This window comes from Phocoena phocoena, chromosome 4 (assembly GCF_963924675.1).
Source record: "Phocoena phocoena chromosome 4, mPhoPho1.1, whole genome shotgun sequence".
Classification (NCBI taxonomy): Eukaryota; Metazoa; Chordata; class Mammalia; order Artiodactyla; family Phocoenidae; genus Phocoena; species Phocoena phocoena.
The window spans coordinates 119,034,294-119,052,793 of NC_089222.1; positions in this window are offsets into that span (position 1 = coordinate 119,034,294).

Genomic DNA, 18,500 nt, shown 5'->3' on the forward strand with positions numbered 1-18,500 from the left:
CCCACTTTCACCAATAGACAGATCATCCAAAATGAAAATAAATAAGGAAACACAAGATTTAAATGTTACATTAAACAAAATGGACTTAATTCATATTTATAGGACATTCCACCCAAAAACAACAGAATACACCTTCTTCTCAAGTGCTCATGGAACTTTCTCCAGGATAGATCATATCTTGGGACACAAATCAAGCCTTGGTAAATTTAAGAAAACTGAAATCGTATCTAGTATCTTTTCCGACCACAATGCCATGAGACTAGATATCAATCACAGGAAAAAAACTGTAAAAAAATACAAACACCTGGAGACTAAACAATACACTACTTAATAACCAAGAACTCAATGAAGAAATCAAAGAGAAAATCAAAAAATACCTAGAATCAAATGACAATAGAAAACACGATGACTCAAAACCTACGGGATGCAGCAAAAGCAGTTCTAAGAGGGAAGTTTATAGCAATACAATCCTACCTTAAGAAACAAGAAACATCTCAAATAAACAACCTAACCTTACACCTAAAGCAGTTAGAGAAGGAAGAATAAAAAAACCCCAATGTTAGCAGAAGGAAAGAAATCATAAAGATGAGTTCACAAATAAATGAAAAAGAAATAAAGGAAACAGTAGCGAAAATCAATAAAACTAAAAGTTGGTTCTTTGAGAAGATAAACAAAATTGATAAACCATTAGCCAGACTCATCAAGAAAAAAGGGAGAAGACTCAAATCAATAGAATTAGAAATGAAAAAGGAGAAGTAACAACTGACACTGCAGAAATACAAAGGATCATGAGAGATTACTGCAAGCAACTCTATGCCAATAAAATGGAAAACCTGGAAGAACTGGACAAATTCTTAGAAATTCACAACCTTCAGAGACTGAATCAGGAAGAAATAGAAAATATGAACAGACTAAACACAAGCACTGAAATTGAAACTGTGATTAAAAATCTTCCAACAAACAAAACCCCAGGACCAGATGACTTCACAGGCGAATTGTATCAAACATTTAGAGAACAGCTAACACTGATCCTTCTCAAACCCTTCCAAAATATAGCAGGGGAGGAAAACTCCCAAACTCATTCTACGAGGCCACCATCACCCTGATACCAAAACCAGGCAAAGATGTCACAGAAAAAGAAAACTACAGGCCAGTATCACTGATGAACATAGATCCAAAAATCCTCACCAAAAAACTAGCAAACAGAAGCCAACAGCACATTAAAAGGATCATACACCATGATCAAGTGGGGTTTATCCCAGGAATGCAACGATTCTTCAGTATACGCAAATCAATCAGTGTGATACACCATATTAACAAACTGAAGGAGAAAATCCATATGATCATCTCAATCGATGCAGAGACAGCTTTCAACAAAATTCAACACCCATTTATGATAAAAACCCTGCAGAAAGTAGACATAGAGGGAATTTTCCTCAACATAATAAAGGCCGTGTATGACAAACCCATAGCCAACATTGTCCTCAACGGTGAAAAACTGAAACTATTTCCACTAAGATCAGGAAGAACACAAGGTTGCCTACTCTCTTCACTAGTATTCAACATAGTTTTGGACGTTTTAGCCATAGCAATCTGAGGAGTAAAAGGAATCCAAATCAGAAAAGAAGAAGTAAAGCTGTCACTGTTTGCAGATGACATGATACTATACATAGAGAATCCTAAGGATGGTAACAGAAAACTACTAGAACTAGTCAATGAAATTGGTAAAGTAGCAGGATACAAAATTAATCAGAAATCTCTAGCATTCCTATACACTAATGATGAAAAATCTGAAAGTGAAATTAAGATAACACTCCCATTTACCACTGCAACAAAAAGAATAAAATATCTAGGAATAAAACTACCTAGGGAGACAAAAGACCTGTATGTAGAAAATTATAAGACACTGATGAAAGAAATGAAAGATGATACAAATACAGGGAGAGATATACCATGTTCTTGGATTGGAAGAATCAACATTGTGAAAATGACTCTACTACCCAAAGCACTCTACAGATTCAATGCAATCCCTATCAAACTACCACTGGCATTTTTCACAGAACTAGAACACAAAAATTCACAATTTGTATGGAAACACAAAGGACCCCGAATAGCCAAAGCAATCTTGAGAAAGAAAAACGGAGCTGGAGGAATTAGGCTTCCTGAATTCAGACTATACTGCAAAGCTACAGTAATGAAGACAGTATGGTACTGACAGAAAAACAGAAATATAGATCAATGGAACAGGATAGAAAGCCCAGAGATAAACCCACGCACATATGGTCACCTTATCTTTGATAACGGTGGCAAGAATGTACAGTGGAGAAAAGACAACCTCTTCAGTAAGTGGTGCTGGGAAAACTGGACAGGTACATGTAAAAGTATGAAATTAGAACACTCCATAACACCATACACAAAAATAAATTTAAAATGGATTAAAGACCTAAATGTAGGGCCAGACACTATCAAACTCTTAGAGGAAAACATAGGCAGAGCACTCTATGACATAAATCACAGCAAGATCCTTTTTGACCCACCTCCTAGAGAAATGTAAATAAAAACAAAAATAAACAAATGGGACCTAATGAAACTTAAAAGCTTTTGCGCAGCAAAGGAAACCATAAACAAGACGAAATGACAATCCTCAGAATGGGGGAAAATATTTGCAAATGAAGCAACTGACAAAGGATTAATCTCCAAAATTTACAAGCAGCTCATGCAGCTCAATATCGAAAAAACAAACAACCCAATCCAAAAATGGGCAGAAGACCTAAATAGACATTTCTCCAAAGAAGATATACAGATTTCCAACAAACCCATGAAAGAATGCTCAACATCATTAATCATTAGAGAAATGCAAATCAAAACTATAATGAGAAATCATCTCACACCGGTCAGAGTGGCCATCATCAAAAAATCTACAAACAGTAAGTGCTGGAGAAGGTGTGGAGAAAAGGGAACTTTCTTGCACTGTTGGTGGGAATGTAAATTGATACAGCCACTATGGAGAACAGTATGGAGGTTCCTTAAAAATCTAAAAATAGAACTACCATACAACCCAGCGATTCCACTACTGGGCATATACCTTGAGCAAACCATAATTCAAAAAGAGTCATGTACCACAATATTCATTGCAGCTCTATTTACAATAGCCAGGACATGGAAGCAACCTAAGTGTCCATCAACAGATGAATGGATAAAGAAAATGTGGCACATATATACAATGGAATATTTCTCTGCCATAAAAGGAAACGAAATTGAGTTCTTTGTAGTGAGGTGGATGGACCTAGAGTCTCTCATACAGAGTGAAGTAAGTCAGAAAGAGAAAAATAAATACTGTATGCTAACACATATATATGGAATCTAAAAAAAAAAAAAAAATGGTTCTGAAGAACCTAAGGGCAGGACAGGAATAAAGACAGAGACCTACTAGAGAATAGACTTGAGGATATGGGGAGGGGGAAGGGTAAGCTGTGACAAAGTAAGAGAGTAGCATGGACATATATACACTACCAAACATAAAATAGATAGCTAGTGGGAAGCAGCCGCATAGCACAGGGAGATCAGCTCGGTTCTTTGTGACCACCTAGTGGGGTTGGATAGGGAGAGTGGAGGGAGGGAGACCCAAGAGGGATAGATATGGGAACATATGTATATGTAAAACTGATTCACTTTGTTATAAAGCAGAAACTAACACACCATTGTAAAGCAATTATACTCCAATAAAGTTGTTAAAAATATAAAATAAAATCATAGTTTTATATATCTGATAGTTTTCTTGAGAGCATGTAACCTAATGCCATATTATAAAAATATGGTACCAGAAAAGTTCAGTGAAGTATCAAGTTCATGAAGCTAGTCAGTGATAGATGAACCATAACAATAGTGATAAATATATACAGATAAGCATGACAAAGTCTTTCACAATAACTTCAGATTAATTATAAAAAGTGAACTGGGTCAAATCAGACTGAGTACAGAAGAATTAAAATAAATACCTCAGTATTAAAAATAAAATGAAATTTTGTTTGATGTAGGCTTTTTTTTTGATGTAGGCTTTTTTGAATTTTTAAATAAAATTCTGAAATAGCATCTAACAAGTACTTTTTTGTAAATGAGTTTTTAGTTATCATAACAGCAAATATTAACATTGAGTTATTTTCATTGCAATATATTTTAAATATTATTTTGAAATACTGTTATTTTTATGTGATTCAGAGGAGAGTAAGCTATTTTTATTGAGAGTTTTTGAAAGACAAATTTTATAGTTTTATTTCAGAGTAAAAGTTATTTCAGATGATGAATATGATGATTTTGTCATGTAAGATGTTATAAAACATAAATGATTTTAGCTATAATAGAAATTTGTCATTCATCAGATTATAGTTGATTGTGGCTAACTCTAATGTGAAGATGTTCTTCTCATTCCTATGGTTTTCTCACAATACAATGCTTGTGTCTGTATTTAGACTTATTTTAGTCTCCCTTGTGTTTAGAATTACCTATTTGCTAGTCCCCTAAGAATGATATTATGCTACTAGAGAGGTATCATTCTTATCTGTCTTTCTCCCTATCTGGTACCATGTTGTTCAACTTTGGCTGCTCTTCAGAAACAACTGAGAATATTTTTAAAATATTCATGGATAGATAAAAAAAGTTGATTGTGGTGATATTTTATGTGCATCTACCTATGTCAAAACTTATCTAATTGTATACTTTAAATATGTATGGCTTTTTAAAAAGTAAAATATAATCTTACTATATGACCACAAATCCCCCTACTTGGTGGGGGAGGAAGAATAATCAGGTCTAGTTGCAAAGATCCTGATTTAATTGATTTTAGGCAGGGCTCAGGAGCTGGTATTTATTAAATCTCCCCAGATGATTTTAATGTCACTCCAGCATTGAGAACCTCTGCCCTAGCACTCATCAGCTACTTTGTATATGGTAAATTCTCAAAAATGGCTGTTATCATTGGTGAATTGAATACATTTCTTCTTTGTATTCATTCATTCATTCATGTACAAGTAATGAAGCTTCACTCATTGAAAGGACTAGAGGTGTACAGATTATGCCAGAGGAACTCCAATAAAGGAAGTACATTTGTTACAGAGGATGGGTTCCAGGACCCACCAGGGCTACCAAAATCTAAGGATGCTCAAGGTCCCATATCTACCCTTCATATCTGTGGTTCTGCATCCAAGGATTCAACCAGCCTCAGGATGATATAGTGCTGTAGAAATTTTTCAGTATGAAAAACCATGTATCAGTGGACCCATGCAGTTCAAATCCGTGTTGTTCAAGGGTCAACTGTACTCTCCAAATAGACTTAAGCAGAATGTAGCTATGCCACAGTACTTTAGGCATACATCTGAACTAAGACACATCATAAAACCCCATCTTCATGGTAAGTTATGGTCCATTTTGAACAAAGACTGACAAAAATTGACAGATTGATCAGTTTAATATATGGAATTTAAGGCACAGCTTTTATTGTGTTAAGGGTTAAAGGATCTATTTGTTGGGAAATTTCAATTTTATATGATATGTCACAGTTTATAAAACACTTTCATAATAATGGTATATGATCAATGACTAACATCTCTGTCTTTTTAACATAGACTTTAATGTTGACATCTCCAGCTTTTCTTTTTTTTGTCAAATTCAATCCTTTAAACATCAGTTTATACATGAAAATTTCATACAGTTTTACTGTGGTTTTGCTTCAAGGCAACAGTTTTGATAGTGTCACCATTTTTGTCTGTGTGACAGTATTTTTGCAGTTAATTTACCATTTAATTTAATTTCCTGTTATGAAAATGAGTGGATAACAGAAAAAACTAAAGAGCTGATATTGGTGATTAGAAATGTAGGAATTAAAAATGGACTGTAATTGATTTGAAAATGCCATCACAGTTTGTGTCAAAAAGACAAAGTTATTTACTTTTAGTCCTTTGGGTATAACTTTTATAATTTTGACCTTTGGGAATTTATATATTTTGTGAGTCAGAATATTCTAGGTTATGCTGCAGTAATAAACTATCCCATATTTTATTGGTCTATCTCAACAAGGGTTTACTTTTTACTTATACTATAGAGCAGAGAGTCTTGTTCATGTTAAAGTTAGTTGAAGTCCAGGCTGATGGAGGGACCACCTTGACTGATAGAACAGAGAGAGGGACTCTGGTGAATGGCATGCTAACTCTGAAGCTTCCCATCTGCTCACATTTCATTGGCTGACACAAGTCATACAGGCATAGATAATTCAAAGGGATGAGAAAGTATATTCCTACTAAGTGCCCATGAAGGAGGAAAATTGGAGCATTTGTAACCAAGTTCTAGTGAGTATCACAATCATTTTCTACTGGATGAGATAATTTTAGGGATAACTTATTTATGATCCTGAATGACAGGAAATCTTTTCTTCTCAATATAAGCCTGTATTACAAAGCAGGTAGAATATTGTTGTTGCTCCTTCTCAGAGAACCTGAGAATCAGAAGGCCTGGACTGTGTCACTATACACCCACAGTTAGTGAAAAGGAGACGGGGGTTTATTTTATCTCTACAGAATAATTGCTTCTCCACATAGTTCATTGATAGGAATCCTATACAGTGTTTTTCTACTTTACATTCTATGGTCTTTTTGCATAACTGCTACTCATTTTATAATCAAATAAACAGGCAATTTATGATAAGCATACATTTTAGGCTTAAAAGTGTAAATTTATAACTACTACTATCTCTTTGTTTTCCATATTTTCCTTTTGATAATTTTTAACATAAAAATTACTCCAGCCTTCTGCCCATCTTTAGAGTTTCACTAGAAAATTTTATTCTACTAAGTAATAAAACAAAACAAACCATTGTCACCAGGGTGTCACTGTAAAATCACAGGTTATAATGTTATTGTTCCTTAGTAAGATTTAATTTTGCTTGAAATCCCAATGTTTCAACAAACAACATGAAGAAACAAGAACAACCTGCTAATGCAGTGGTCCCCAACCTTTTTGGCACCAGGGACCAGTTTCATGGAAGACAATTTTTCCATGGACGAGGGATGGTGGGGATGGTTCAGGTGGTAATGCAAGTGAAGGGGGGGATGTTTCAGGCAGTAATGCGAGTGATGGGGAGCGGCAGATGAAGCTTCGCTCAGCAGCCAGCCGCTCACCTCCTGATGTGCGGCCGGGTTCTTGACAGGCCGCAGACCGCTACCGGTCCCGGCCTGGGGGTTGGGGACCCCTGTGCTAATGGACAGTTTCTTAAGAAACAGGAAGGAAGTTTTTTCAATATGCAAATTTCAGCTGATGGAGGGTTATTTAATGTAATTATACTAAACTGGAATATTGGTATTTATTTATTTTAAATTTTATTTTTAAATAAATTTTAATAGAGATGAGTCAGAAGACCTAATGAGTCAAACACGATTTGTAATTATATATATATATATATATATTTGGCAAAGGCTATGAGCATGGAGTTAGAAATTTGGAGATTTTACATATAAAAGCCTTATGGAACCAAATATTGTGGGATAGGTTCATAATGTATCAGGTTTTTCAAGTTCACTTTCTACAACTTTACAAAGAAGCTGTCAAAGGAGGGATGAATCAAGTTTTCCCTAACATCACCACTCTAATTTCCATGAAACCAGCGTGGTTCAAAACTACAAACTGGGCTGCCAACCTTTTTCTTTCAAATGTTTAACATTTGGGGGAACACGTGGATTCCATTCTATTTTCTTTATTAAAGATCTCCATTTTATAAAGTGCTTTATTATGATGTTTTATTGCTGGAGATTCAATGGAAAAAAGGAGTGTTTCATCAACGTGAAGTAGTAATGAGACAATATTCATCGTTTGATGCACAAAACAGCCTATTGATACGTCATTCTGCTGCTAATACAGTAGAGTATTAGGGGTTAACCTCCCTGCCCCTTTAGAAATATTACAGCCATGATTTCTGAAATATAAAGTCCCAGCCGTTTTGTGCTCAGAAATCTGACGGCATCATGAGACACCAGTGGAACTAAACCATGATGAATAGTTTAGCTCCATTTCCTCTTCCTTCTCCAAGTGCCTATGTTTCTCATATGTATATCCCTTTCTTGGACTTATCTCTGAAGTCTGTGGGAGATAACTTCCTCCCATTGCTAGCCAGCAGGGGGGCCCATGTTTCCTTGTTTTGGAGCAGCAGCGTATTTGTTCTACCCTGTTTACAGCCAGCGGGAGCCCTTCTTCTTCCGTATAGCTCGGCTTTTCATCAGCACAGAGGGAGATTCAAAATCAGAAATGATCTTAATTAAATGTTTTTTGTATAGAAACACCCATTCCACATCCGTGGTCTTTCGAACTCTTTGGAGGTGTCCCTCCCCACCTTCTGCCTTGGTGAAACTGTAGACAATAGACTTCATCACAAAAGACAAGGATAAATATTTATCAGGGCACAAAAGATGTTTAGAGAACCTACATTTATTTACATTCATTATTGTGAACATGTTTAATCATGTGACGTGCTATCAAAACTGGCTGAAATATTTTCCTCTATAAAATACTTTCAAATAAAATTTTCTTCTCCAAGAAAATTATAAAAATGAATTTAAACATCCAGAATAAATATTTAGAGAATATTTATTTTAGGGTTTGGGTTTCCAAGAATATCTTATGCTACAATAAGTTATTGTAATACCTGTCTTTTAGAGGAACTTATAAGTTTATTAGCTTTATAATATTAATATTTTCAGATATGAACCATTTTATACTTCTTAGTGGTCTATAAATTGTATGAGGAATAAGTGAAAATATAACCAGATTTTAGTTGGTTAATTAACCAGGCTTAATTAATAATGAATTTTTTTCTTATAGACAAAGTCCTTATTTTTCTGTTTTTAAAATCACAATTAAAGGTATCCAATTCAAATGTAAACTTTACAATGCTTTTTTTTGGAATATGAATAGAGTAAAAGTTTATATTTGTTTAGTTGTAAAAAATTATTTTCCTCTATCATGTAAAGAGCATAATCATGATTAGGGAGATAGGATCTAATTAGTAGATTATTCACAAATTTTAATTGAATAGATTTTTTAAAAATTATATGAGGCATTTGAAATAATTGTTTAGGTAGCTACCAAAAGTAGAATTTAGCAATTAATCTTACTCATTAAAAAACACATTTTCAAGAAACAAAGAGAAACTAAAGTTTCTAGATGGAAAATTTTATAATAATTATTTGTTTTAAGAAGAATTTAATTATCTTACTAAAATGGAAATAGCTACCACCATAGGAGAAATGTTATATTTAGATGAAATATAATTTTTTATTTAGATATAAATTATCATTTTAAATTATAAATACTCCTTATTATAATTTTCACATTTTCACTTCCATGTATTGTTATTTATTGATTCAATAGTCACAATTAAACAGTAAAACACTATTTTGAAGTAGAATTTTTCAACAAATACATTGTATTTAACAATGAAATCATCTGTTGAAGAATTGTGAATATAGTTGCATGATTTTTCTCATAGTTTTTGAACTTTTTTTTAAGGTTAAGTACTTGTTTCTTTTTATAAAAAAAGTAATAGAATAATAATTTGCTTAATCACTATAAACTTTTACACTTGGGTGGAACAATTTTGCAAAATTCAGATTCTTTTAGTGATGATCTAATTTTTAAAATAATGGTTTAGTGTTTACACAGTGACTATGATGAAAACTTCATTTACAGATATTTGGTCCTGTGGATGGGGGACTGTTTTTTGTTCAAAAGGCATTGTTATATGTGAATTAGACATGCTTATTTTATATTCTAATTTGATGCCTCTAAAGCCTACCTTTGTTTAATTCTCTGCTCTCTGAGGTTTTCTCAGGGGGAAAAGAAATAGAAAATCACTCCTTTAAAAGATATGTTGTCTTACAAGAATAAAACACCTTTTGAAATGTTAGTGAGGTACTGGTATTTTAATGCCCTTCATGTTTTGTGATTATTTTTTTTTTCCTATCTCAAAAGCAGTTGATTTTGAATTAAAATTAAATATATTTGAATCTACATTTTCTACTACTACAAAAGGAAGGAAATGATTATAATTACTGCATTTGGAGATTTTTTTAAAACGTAGCTTCTCGTTTAAAAGAACTTATTTCCAACCCTAAGAAGTTGGTTATTCTGTGTGCATTTATCAGATAGACCTCATATAATTTCTTGTATCTCTTAAGGAAGTTCCTATATAATAGACAAAGCATCCAAGAGCACAAACCTAATGAAAAATATGCTTTTGTCGAGATGGTTTCACTCCAGTAACCTCAGAAATGTTGGCAAGTAATTTGAGTTTCAGTGATAAGATTCTGCTTCTGCCAGTGATGGTTCTGGCCATTTGATAGGTTGAGTTTTTACAAGAACAACTTGCTGTTTATAGAAAGCTTAGGTCTTAGGGGATGCATCCCTTCCCCCAAGTTTAGATTTTGTGTGTGCATTAATAAAAAGGATGATTTCTGTTTTGGAAGATGAACAATATATTTTTAAAATAATTTTTAAATATATTTTTTTAAAAAGGAAGACTATTTTAGCCTTCTAAATTGTGTCTTCTACATTCATGTGGTATTGCTGAATTACTAAAATTTGCTTTTGCATTTCCTGCTGGAAATTTAAATTTTCTTAACAAATCTTTTCTGCTCCAAGTAAAAGTAAGTAAAGGTCATTAAAATATGGTGTTTCAAAAATAAAATTTTTGAAAAGGTTCAGCTCTTAAGTTCTGCAATTACCTGTAAAACTTTCTATGAACTTACTTTTTGTTACTGACAATTTTGTGTAAACAATGGGTGGCTAAAATATATGTTTAGTTAAAAAAAGAAATTATTTGAACAGCAAAATGAGAATAGCCACAAATAAAGACTGGTCTATCAGGGTTCCATTGCCCAGCTAAGAATGAGCTGCCACTAAGTAGGGACATGAACACATCATTTAACCCTCTGAGGTCTCAGATTCACCATCTGAAAATAGAGGATTGGATAAAGAAAATCACAGTACCATTTTATAATTCCAGACGACAAGCTGCAACATCAAGTCTTTGACTTCTTCAGATACGATAGAGGACTTCAAAATGTTATTACTCACTAGATTTGGTATGAGCATATATATAAAATATTGATTCTTTTAACTTTTTGTTTTGAAAATAAGCAAAAATAAATCATGAAGGGTAATTCACTATGTTAATATCATATTTTATAAGCTTGATATTTTGAACTTAAGTAAATGAAATATGAAAGTCATCATCTTATTAGTTCTGTCATATTAGTTAAGTTTAAATTCTGTGACAATCCATGTCTAGATTAAGACAAACTTATTTTCAACCCTATTCTGAGTGTTTCAGATGAAGATAAGATCATAGCAAAATTCAACTTATAGCACTCTTAAAAGGTTAAGTTTTGTTGCTCTTTTCAAGGATAAAATAATTTCACTGTCAACTTAAAAACATTTCTTTTACTTAAAAAGATGGAATTTAATTTGAATTATGAATAAAGAAATGTACTTATCTTTTTAAAAAAATTGTCATTCCTTTCCCAAAGATGTACCATTTTGTGCCAAATCTGAAAACAAGGACACATTTAATGGTATATGTAATATATTAAGATGCAGTTTCAAGGCTGATTCAAGAACAATTGAATACACATCATGAAACTTCCTTATTGATGCTCAAGCTAGTTATTAATGGCTTGAGGTATAAACACCATTATCTAGATACATATTGTCAAATTTAGAAATGCATTTGTGGTACTATAATGAATTTTATATGGCATAATTTTCTGAGAGATTTGTCATATTAGGTTCTGTGGAAACCTCTCAGGAAAATACTGCCTTTTACCACAAAATAAGTTTTTTACATCTATACTGTGGGGATGTAAAAATGGATAGCAAATATATAACAAAAAAAATATTTGTGATGAGGTGACTTTTAAAATTTTTTCTAATTCACACCAGAAATTCTATATCTAGTAGTATTATCTTTAGTTACTTGTGAACATCTTGAATTATTTTGACATTTAAAAATATTATTCATCACTAATTTTGTACAGGAAATTTAATGTACCTAATCTATCCTTATACTTCCATTCTGTGTTTTTTTCCAGACAAACAGTCCTTCCAATCACTTTTAGAGTTTGTCCCTTTAGCAATTTCCTCTTCTATTGTCTTTTAGTATAAAACTTTAGTATAAATATTAATATCATCAAGTCAACATACAGAATGCTTATTCATCTTATTTTTCTTTTACTTGCTCTATTTGCATGAAAATCATATAATCAAAATTGTCAATATATTGTGTAACAATGTCTCTCCATTGAAATATTTAGTATAAAGCCATGCTGTACAAATTCAAGGGTAAAATAGATCTAGATCTCATCCTATTAGTAATTCTCAATAAATAGTGTGTGACTATTCCAACTGACATATTTCTTAGAGGGTTCAGTCACTTGGCTAAGCTGATCTTCTAGTAGTATTGTAATTTTTAAAAGTGTGACCCCTTTTGATAGAAATAAGATGAACCATATTTCCCATGATTTTCAAGTAGTTTACAATTTTTATATGTTTACCAGTATCTATTTCTATATGCTTTACACACAATGTCACAAAATTTATTTGTTTCTTTTTAAATCAATATTATGTTTTTTTCAATGTTTATGTACAGGATTTATAGCAACAACTGGAATGGAACTTCTTTGCTTTGCACTCTCTATTTAAGATGCTTCATCTCAAATAAGCTCTGCATTACTAGTGATATTAAAATTTATTAAATTGAAAAATTCTCTTTCAGTTATCAGATAGCTCATTTTACCATGTTATTGGTGTTCTTGCCTTCACACAACTCAGCCAAATTACATTAGATATAATTATCTATTTAAAAAAAAAACTATGGATTTAAAGCGGAATATCACGAAAGACCTTATCTCATTATGCCACAGTATATCATGGTTGAGAATATATCAGATGAGATAATGCATTAGATCTCTGCTTTCTAGAGACATTTGCATTAAAATTAAATATAGAAGAAATTAAGTCTGAGTATTTGATGTGAGTCCCAAGGTTTATGCCAAGCATTTTAAGCCATTGCTAGAAGCCAACTCTAAACTGTAAATCAAGAGATTTAGGATTCTACTCTGTCCACTATCGTAGAACTTCTCAAATGAAAATGAGCACAAGAATCATCCAGAACAAATTATTTTAAAAACAGAATCCTAAACCCACCCCCAGAAATTGAGATTTTTAAATAAATCTTCAGTGTGTCTTTTGAATTTGCATTTCTTAGCAACAACCCCAAGTGATTTTGATATAGACCGTGTTTTAAAAAAATATTGTTTAGAACATACATTTTTAGGTGTTTTTTTAAATTATTACAAATTCATGTATTTTATCCAGCAAAAAATAAACAAATCATTTAAAGGAATCTAAACTCTTACAAAATCACATACTATATGTTAAGGAATAGCATCTTTAAAAAACAGAGATTTAATGACTGCCATACTCTTGAACCTGAGCACCAATCTTTTTGTCAGTATTTTTTGTCATTATCTGTTAGTATTTTAGAATGTGCTATTGTAGTTTTCTGAGGTGACTCAGATTTTAATCATACTTTTCTCCTAGTACCATACAACAGAAGTGTTGCAGAAATTTTAGGTACTTCTAGAATCTAGACTGTATCTCCCAGACTCACATTCATAGAAACACACGCAAAAAATTTTCAGTCAAGTTGTTTCACTTTGTGGTTCAAAAACTATGATTGCAATAGATAGAAATAAACTTGAAGCATAATATTTTAGAGCTTAAAGATGCCTCAGAGAATGTTGACCAACTGCTGTCCTATAAATGAATTCCTTCTTTAGCAAAGTGCTGGGCACATAGGATGTTCTAAAGTATCACTAAGAGCAATACTGGATCATGTTTTAAAACAGTCCATTAGAAATTCATGTGCAAGTAACATTTCAGTGGTTTGAACTGAAGCACAATTACTTGACTCACACTACAAGAAGCCTAACGTTAGGCCATAATTAGGGCTAATATTGAGGCTCAGGGATGCCCTTTATATTCCAGGCTCTTTCTCTCTGGTCCGTATTGGGGCCTCCTACCATCATGCTTGCACTTTCATTTGATAGATGATTACTGCACATCGGGGCGCCATAGCCTCATGTTGACTGTCTAGGAAGGAAGTAAAGAAAAAAAATGGACTAAAAGCAAGACTATGCCATTAAACTTGGGAAAGGATGTCTAATTCTACCTACATATGACTGGACAGAACTGTGTCACTTTGCCTCCTCTGGCTTTATGAGCTGAGAAATTGAGTAATCTTGAGCACACTGATGTCCCAAACTAAATCAGGGTTCTGACAGGAAAAATTGGGAATTTATATTGTGTTGGCAACTGGAATTACCTGCTGCTGCAGCTGGTGTATGTGTAAAGGAAAAATGTATCCAAAAGCCTCAGAATAATTGGTATAGACATGAAGATAGAATTCATTATTTGCTTGTTATGTGCAGCATTAACTATTTGGCACACTGTATTATTTAGGTTTTTTTTTAAAATTTATTTATTTTTGGCTGTGTTGGGTCTTCGTTTATGTGCGAGGGCTTTCTCTAGTTGCGGCAAGCGGGGGCCACTCTCCATCGTGGTGCGCGGGCCTATCACTATCGCGGCCTCTCTTGTTGTGGAGCACAGGCTCCAGACGCACAGGCTCAGTAGTTGTGGCTCACGGGCCCAGTTGCTCCGCGGCATGTGGGATCTTCCCAGACCAGGGCTCGAACCCGTGTCCCCTGCATCGGCAGGCAGATTCTCAACCACTGCGCCACCAGGGAAGCCCCACACTATGTTATTTAGAAGGTGTAGTCATGAGTCTTCATGGTGTCCCTCTCACCCAAACATGACAAAAAAAATTGGGGCTGGTGATTACCTGTCATAAAGGAGGCTAAACTAAGAGGAAAAGGGAAAACTTCCTTAAATCTTGAGAGAATAATGGTGGATGAAAGGTGGTAACAAACCCAAAAAAACTGCAAAAACTTTAATTATTGGCATTTCAGTGTGGTAGTGGTCAGCAAGAAGGTGATCGCTGTGTAACCGACCTCTATGCTGTTTTTATTAGTTTAAATATATGACTGACTTTGAGAAAGTCAAAGTGAAATGACAACGGCTCCACCTCTGAGTGACTCCGATATTTTATGCCTCGTTCAGCAGCAGACAGGAATTAAAATGCTACAAAATGGGAATCTTCAACCTTCTTTTCTTCTTACAGCACCATTGGCACCTCCAAAATTTAAGTTTTTCTGAAGTGGTCTAGAGTGGAGGTAAGGAAGGTGGCATGGAAAGGGGGTGTCAGTGTTCTCTGACAGCTTCCTCTAGCAAGCCTAGAGAGGTTGGGCAGAGGTAGGAGGGAAACCTCTTTCTGACAGCCTGTTGGAATTCAGATTAACTTGGAATTCATCAATTCAAAATTAATCTTGATTATTACTTTTATGCCATAGCTTAGTTACTTTATAAGTTAAAGTTTTTTTTTTTCTTTTTGTGCCTAATCCTAGAAAGAAACACACCTGTACCATGTTGAAAGCATACACTTATTCTGAGGAGAATAATTGACAAATCTCTCAAGAGAAATTTTCCACTACAAAATGTAAATGTAATTTTTCATGATGCACAAACCAACACTACTCATTAAATATATTACACAACAGTCTTAAATACTTAAATAAATATTAGTAATATGTTGGTATATATACTATCTGTGTTTCTCATGTATCCTAACCGTATTCTATAGACAAATGAATATTTTTTAAAAAGAGTTCAAAAGAACCTGCAGTTGGGATATACACACAAGGTCTTAATGGAAAATAAGCACAATAACTCTGGAAAATACAACAGATCATTAAGAACATTTTGAAAGACCTTTTGTCTCTGTTAAACAAAGAATCCATTTCCTAGTTACATATTTACATTAGAAAATGGAACAGATGATATTATTTTTCCATTGCTTGAGTAATTTCTTTTCACTTAATTGATTTTCTTCTGTCTTTGCTATCAGTTTGTCAGATACATGTGGTTTATTACTTTTATGGGGCTCAGATTTTCAAACATAAGAGTTGAACCTCTTTGCTGTAATTTTGTATCATCTGATTTCAGACGTATAATATAGATAGATATGTGTGTTTTTACATCATTATGTTTCCTGCAACATGAAGCAATATTTTATATAAGAGCTCTAGGTATTCTATAATTATCACTTGGACTGAAAAAGGCAAACATTTTCATTTGAAGATATTTTAAAAATCATTTTTCAAATAAGTATATTTGTTTGGATCGCAGAGTTCCCAGATTTCCTCCCATGGAGCTTCAGTAGTATAACCAGGCTAGACAAGAGCTCTTTCATGGCACAACTGGGTAGCTTTTATTATGTATTTCAATTAATGATTTGAAAAAAGCTTTTTGAAGTTTAGTTTAAAAACTCTGTTGTCATTGTAGTAGAGCAGCTCTGGCTACTTTTCTTCAGCTGATTACCATTAACGAATGCTAAGCCATTCCCCAGGGTAATAAGGAACAATTAGGGATTGCATTAACCCTTGAGGTTCTATGCAAAATCAGGAGTAGCAGCCTGATAAATAAGAAGTAACCACTAAAAGTATTGGGGACCGAGTGAGGAATAGCAGTTTTGTCAAACTCATGTCAATCCTATGGTTTATGAGGAGAGCTAAAGACTTCATTGTTTGTCATGGTGTATGTTGTTACTATTGTCATTAGTGTCTATGGGTGTTTTCAGGTAAGAATAGGAAACTTTGGAATCTGTATTTCTTTCAGGAGGAATCTTACTAACTTCTGAAGGAATGGGATGGGGTGAGACAAAGATTCCCTCATTAGCTTTCTGATATACAATGGCAGTTCTAATGTAAGAGTGGTCATATGTGCATATCCCATTTCACCCTTACAGAAGTCTGTTAAACTCCTCTACACATTCAGGAGCATTAGAATAGCTTCAAGCAAATCTGACTTGTTTATCTAATTCCTTGTATACTATAAGAAGAAAAATAAACCAAGACTTTACCCTGAAGAGCTTGACATTCCAAAATATATAGTATTAATATATTTGAAACCATACAGTTATTACCACTGTTGCTTTGATGGGTTTTTTCCATGATTTTTTTTTTTTTTACTCTGTCCTGATTTTACATAGTTGGAATCATAGTATACAAATAATTGTATCCATTTTTCATATAAGAAGGCTGTTAATCTTTATGAATTCCACTCCAATTTGGTCACTGGCTTTCACCTTTTTACTACAACATGGGTAGTGTTTATATGATATATGACTCTGATAATTACCTAGGTATAAGATGAAGGAAAGAAATGTACATTTCTATAAAATTGTGTCAGTGATTGAGCCTAAAATGGAATCTTTACTTCAAAATATTCAACCTTTAGACATTTTTTATTTCTATAAAAATAATTATTAGAAGGATCTAAAATATTCTACTCAATACAATGTACCTCATGGAAAGTTTAATGCATTTTGAAATTAGTGAAAATTTTGGTATGCCAAATGTAACATTTGACTCTCAATACATTCTTACATTTGTATCATATATATTATATTATGATGTGCATATATGATACATATATACATATATGATATACATATATGGTACATATGGATATGTGCCACATATATGTATCATATATGTGTACTGTGTGGCGTGGTATGGGTATATATGTATATGGAAAGAGAGATAAATGCTTCATAATAGATTTCATATTGAAATCTACTAAAAATAATATGAAACCATGATGTACCAATATAAAAGTAACAGGGAAGAGAAAATTTTTCAACAAAAACAAAATTTAAAAACCAGAAATAAAGCCCATTTCATGCTTCTACATGTTTGTGAACAATACTCACTGTCATTATATGCCAATTAAAAATAATGAGATATTTTATCAACATCATGAATATTGTGTTTAACTTTTTAGAATACAGAGTTTCAATAGTTAATAGACTATAAATAACATTTTGTAGAAGTTAGTGATCATTTTTAGAGTTCCATCCAGAGAGATTCAACACTTTGCTAGAGTTGATTTGAATTATGATTGAAATTATGAAATATTGTCTCTATAAAATTTGAAAGACTTATACATACTAGATTCAGCATTGAAATCTATTAGAAGCTCTGGTGCATTTTTAGGTCTAATGTGAATTAATATACTGGTTCAATTAAAAAAAACATGTTAATTTGGTCCCTGTACCATGCCACTGGGATTCACATTATTATAATATGTCATAATCTTTAAAATTAAATTAGAGTATATTCTTTTGTGATAAAATTTAAGTAAATTGCATTAGACTGTTTCTGAGTCTCCAACAAAACTACACATTCTTTCATTTAACATAATTTAAAATAATATCGACGATGTCAATATTTGGAGCGAAATTCAAATTGTTCAAATTATTCCCAAAACATAGAATTGATACATAT